The sequence below is a fragment of the Adiantum capillus-veneris genome, chromosome 30 (assembly GCF_014529385.1).
Source record: "Adiantum capillus-veneris isolate H3 chromosome 30, ASM1452938v2, whole genome shotgun sequence".
Lineage (NCBI taxonomy): Eukaryota > Viridiplantae > Streptophyta > Polypodiopsida > Polypodiales > Pteridaceae > Adiantum > Adiantum capillus-veneris.
Genome location: NC_140960.1, coordinates 104,657,368 through 104,663,100, shown reverse-complemented (window position 1 = coordinate 104,663,100; position 5,733 = coordinate 104,657,368). Strand labels below are relative to the sequence as shown.

General features: G+C 43.6%; 1 pseudogene; it reads right to left on the bottom strand.

The window, feature by feature from the left end:
* Window positions 1-340: 340 nt before the first annotated feature.
* On the bottom strand, window positions 341-1,367 carry LOC147418562 (protein CLMP1 pseudogene; annotated as a pseudogene).
* Window positions 1,368-5,733: the final 4,366 nt, after the last annotated feature.

Here is a 5,733-nt window from a genome sequence, read left to right as displayed (position 1 = left end):
TAGACATTGTCTCAAAGGATTTTTGTATGTTTGTGAGAATGGTTTTTCGCAAAAAATGCTTCAACCTGCATCTATACTAATAGCTAATGGGGGAGGGAATTCCGGCTCCCCCCCCTTGCCACATGGCAAGCGCACGATGATCCGGCGAGTGGATTTTGAAGCCCGGTGGCACAGGGATACACAGAGAGAGAGAGAGAGAGAGAGAGAGAGAGAGAGGGACAGAGAGAGAGAGAGAGAGAGAGAGTTGCTTTGATTGCGTTGGTTTATCCACCGATTTCAATGGACGCGACCTCGACGGCTCTTCATGGCGTTGTCAAGGCCAGCGTACCACACGGTGACATAGAAATTATTGTGGCTAGCAGCGTTAAGAGCATCAGGAGTCGAGACTCAAGAGGCGAGGGTGCACAGAGGTGTTTCGAACCCGTCCTGTGCGTACCTCCTGTTGACGGCTGGTGTTGGAGGCCTACCTTGAAGATCTTGCTGGGCTTCATCGCCTTGACATCCCGTGGACAAGCGGATGTGCTTGGCCATGTCCAGGGCATCTTGGTCCCGACTCACATCCCCTTGCAAAAGGGCATCTTGGTCCCGACTCACATCCCCTTGCAAAAGGAGCTGCACATTTTGAAGAGCAAGCTCAAGATTTCAACAGCTTCATAAGCACGAGCACGTCGAAGCAGAGCCTGCGAAAAGCCAGGGTGGACTTCGAGGGCAAGGTTGCATTCTCGAATAGCAGCATCATGCTGAGCAGGCTTCATCTGGCACATGAGGCAAGCGGCACGATTGCTATGGAAGGCATCACGATCTGAGTGGTTTGGAGGGGTAAGCTTGAGGGCAAGCTCATACTGATCCATAGCACCCAAATAATCTTTTCTCTGAAATCTCCGATTGCCTTCTTCTTTAAGCTCCCTTGCTCTTGATGCCATGTAAGGGGTGTATTCCTGTGTCTTCCCACCTTCATGATCCCTGGCTATGGTGGACGCAGGGTCTCTATTCTGATCACTGACAACCTTGCCTTCCCATCTATGGTTTTTCTGATGGTGATGATGATATGAAGGTCTGTCCCGGCTTTGTGACCGATGTGCATCAGGCACCCAAGCTCTCTGCTCATTTCCATCCTTTCTAGGTTTCTCACATTTTGCCGATGATCGCTGCCATTCACTTTATGCTGTTCTCCGCTCTCACTAGCATCCCACGTCCCCAAAAACCTGGCCACAGCCTTGGACTCAATATTGTGCACGATCGAGCTGGGCTTTCGCCTCGCCTCGATCAATGACAAATTTCAGTGCTCGAAAATAACCTAGGTTAAGTGTAATCCGACCTACAAATTTTGAAATTTACCTTTAACTTTTATATTTGAAGGAGAGAGAGAGAGAGAGAGAGTTGGAGGGCTCCCGACAGAGACAGAGACAGAGAGAGAGAGAGAGAGAGAGAGAGAGACTATTTAGCGCTGTCTGATTCTGATTACAGTGTTCGTCAAAAACGTGTCTCAACATAATCGTGCCGATTGCAATTTCAAAAATGCCGGTTGAGGGCAAGAGGAAAGGCAGAAATTCCACAAGAAGAATAGTGTAAAAACCCGAAAAGATAACCCAACTTACATATTTCCTCTTGGAAAAATCAAGGAGATATTGCAGTGTTCTAAAAAATGTGTCTCAGCTTAATATCTTGCCGATTTCAATTTCAAGAAATTCGGTTGAGGGCAAGAGGAAAGGGAGAAATTTCGCCGAGAAATTGAGAAAAATAGTGTAGAAACCCAAGATAACCTAATTTTTACATACTTCCTCTTGACAAATCAAGAAAATATTCAGTGGCACACGTTTCCTCTCTTGGGTCGCGGAGAGTTAGAGAGACTACGCGTTTGCAAGTCCTGCACCATGTTGTACATGCCGACCAAATGACCACCCTTTTTCCCCCTTTTCGGAACACTGTTGTGGACTCTGTCTGCATTTGTGTATGAGAGAGAGAGAGAGAGAGAGAGAGAGAGAGAGAGAGAGTCTTGCCAAGCTTCATAACTTAACTCTATTTTCTTAAATTTAACACTATTTTTGGAGAGAGAGAGAGAGAGAGAGAGAGAGAGAGAGAGAGAGAGAGAATGTAAAATACCCCGAATACTGATGAGCAGCCTTTGGCAACCAAGCAAAGTCGTAGGCTTCGTGCAACAACTAAGGGACTGATTGAGGAACAATGCAAGAGAGAGAGAGAGAGAGAGAGAGAGAGAGAGAGAGAGAGATGGGGGGATGCTAAGTAAGAGCAAGGGGTTTAAGGGTAAGAGGGGCCATGCCGCCGTCGGCGGCGGCGCTATTTTATTTTATACTAATAAGAATGGGGGAAGGGATTCGGACCCCCTCCTCCGGCCACAAATTAGTAAGAGGATAATCCAATCAGTGTGCCCTGCGGCTCCCGGCTTGGACAACACGAGAGAGAGAGAGAGAGAGAGAGAGAGAGAGAGAGAGAGAGGGATTGTTGTTGTCCGCCTCTGTCGGCCTGAGCTGCTAACACTCTGCGTGTGAGATTATCTGAGGCAAGAGTGTGCAATTTTAGAGAGAGAGAGAGAGAGAGAGAGAGAGAGAGATTGTTGTTGTCCACCTCTGTCGGCTTGAGATGCTAACACTCTGCATGTGCGATTATCTGAGGCAAGAGTGTGCAATTTTTTTTTCAGGCGATATTGCAAGCTCTATTTTTGGAAAGAGAGAGAGAGAGACAATTTTCAAGTTCGTCTGTAGAAAGAGAGAGAGAGAGAGTCATGACCACGGGAAAAATGTGTCTCAGTTTAATATCGTGTCGGTTTCAATTTGAAATATGTCGGTTGAGGGCAAGGGAAAAGGAGAAAAATTAATCTAATTTCCTAAAATTTCATCTTGGAAAATATCGTGCTATTTTCAATTTCACAAATGCCGGTTGAGGGCAAGGGGAAAAGGAGAAAAATAAACCTAATTTTCTAAAATTTGTCTCAGCTTAATATCGTACGAGTTTCAATTTCAAAAATGCTGGGTGAGGGCAACGGGAAAAGGAGAAAAGTAAACCTAATTTCTATTTTGTCTCACTTTAATATCGTGTTGTTTTCAATTTCAATTATGCCGGTTGAGGGAAAGGGGGGAAAGGAGAAAAATTAACATAATTTCCTAAAATTTCCTCTTCAAAAATTCAAGGAAAGGAATTTTGTATCTTTGGAAAAAAAGATTTACTCGAGGTAATTTGAGAGAGAGAGAGAGAGAGAGAGAGAGACGAAGGAGAAAAATTAACCTAATTTCCTAAAATTTCTTGGAAAATATCGTGCCATTTTCATTTTCACAAATGCCGGTTGAGGGCAAGGGAAAAAGGAGAAAAATAAACCTAATTTCCTAAAATTTGTCTCAGCTTAATATCGTACGAGTTTCAATTTCAAAAATGCTGGGTGAGGGCAAGGGGAAAAGGAGAAAAATAAACCTAATTTCTTACATTTTGTCTCCGCTTAATATCGTGTCGTTTTCAATTTTAATTGCCGGTTGAGGGCAAGGGGGAAAGGAGAAAAATTAACCTCTTGAAAAATTCAAGGAAAGGAATTTTGTAGTTTTGGAAAAAAGATTTTTCCCAAACACTGCTTGAGGTAGTTTGAGAGAGAGAGAGAGAGAGAGAGAGAGAGAGAGAGAGAGATAGATAGATTTTTATTATCGTCCTCGGAGGTCAAATATGACCTATGGGACCAAAGTTACATGTGATGTAGTATGTGTATGGCTGATGAGTGACTCTCGATGCTCCAAAATTGTAGTGATGAGAGTCGCAATGGAGAGCCCACACTTTGGCTGGCAGAGGAAAGTGTGTAGGTCTAAGTTATGGCTGAAAATGTGAGAGAAGCAAGTTCGGATGTGATCAAAAGCTGAGCACTCTAGTAGTGTGTGGTACTCAGACTCTCGAACTTGTAGTGAGCATAATGTGCACAATCGATTTGACTCTTCTCCATTGCCCCAACGCCCTATCTCGCATCGAAGGAAATGGGAGCTAAGCCGAATTGCTGCGATAGTGCGTATCGCGGACAAGGGAATAGGCTCAAGCATGTAAGTGTGAGTACGGTTTCCTCTCTCAGCGAAGAACATGGTTTTGTAGTTGGGGGCAATATAGGTGGTGTAATGTATGAAGCGTGACCCACCGGATTTCTCCCAAGCCGTAATACATTGGCGTTGAAGAAAAGCTTCATTCACTTGAGAGTCAATTGAAGCATCATGTAGCAAGTGTAATGCATCTCATCTCCCAAACCACTTCTTTATGTCTTGCATCCATCCCGTGCTCAAGATCTTGCTTTTATGCGTCTTTTGAACTTTTTTGCTTGCTTCCCATGCAATTGTAGGAAGTCGATGTGAGGGGTTTTGACGCATCTTTATCATGTACTCCACAACCCTTTCCATGCCCATAACCTCAATTGGAAGAGATCCCGACTCAAGAAGTAGGAGCATATATGGTGTTTGTGTCTTAACTTGGAGAAAGTTTGTAAGAAAACGCTTTTGGACATTCTCAAACTCTTTCCAAGTAGACTTTGAGATGCTCCTGCCCCACACTTCAACTCCATAAAGAAGAACCGGTGTCACCAATGCATCAAAAAGATACTTCTTGAGAACCCAACACTTGATGTTTCCCGCATTAGACATGTTCTCAAATGCATAATATGCTCTCTTTCCCGCTTCCAAACGACGCATAGCACATTCATGCCACTTGTGATTGGATGGAACCTCAAGGCCAAGGTACTTAAAGCTCTCAACAACTTCAAGTGTCTTGTTGTTGTACACAATGCATGGCTTCTCCTTATGGTTGGTTTTCACAAGCATAACCTTTGTTTTGGATTCATTTACAATCAGCCCACTATGCAAGCAAAAGTTCTCAAGGACAACCATAAGCTTTTGTGCATCTTCTAAAGTGTGTGCTAGAAGCACTACATCATCCGCATATAACAAAAGCATGATTACCGCATTGCAAATAGTGACCTCTTCAATGCCTTCTTCTTGCATAAAGTCAAGTACCATTTGTTCCAATTGATCGATGCATAGACCAAAGAGAGTTGGTGACAATGGACATCCTTGTTTAACCCCAATAGTGCTTACAAAAATTTCTGAAATTTCTCTTCCCATGCGCAATTGACAAATCACCTTCTCATAGATTCGAGAAACCGCAAGCATAAACTCACTTGGCACTTGGAGTTCTTCCATCCTTCTCCACAAATTGTTGCGTGGAATCATATCAAAAGCTTTCTTAAAGTCCACAAAACAACAATACAATCACTTACCTTTCAACCGACTTTCCTCCATGAGAACACGAAGAGTGACAAGATGATCAATGGTGCTATGGCATCGACGAAAACCCGCTTGTCCCTTTGCACGCTTGTCATTCTCTTCAGCCCAATCACTCAATTTCATCTCCATTATGCACCCAAACAACTTTGCCATAAGAGACCCAATCATTATAGTCCGGTAGTTGCTTACATTCTTTACATCCCCTCCTTTATGCAAAGGCTTAACCCAATTAGTACTCCAATCATAAAGCATACCATGTTGAAGTGCAAGGTTGAACATATCACACATCCACTCATGGGTAAAATCTCCCGTCCATTTGATCATCTCCGGCTTGATACCTTGAAGATCTCCCGCTTTGCGAGTGGCCAACTTTTCAAGCCCACCGCATACATCCTCAATAGTAAAAAAAGACGGCATACATGGGAGTGAACCATAAAATGGCATTTTTTCAGTATTTTCTTGCTCATATAAT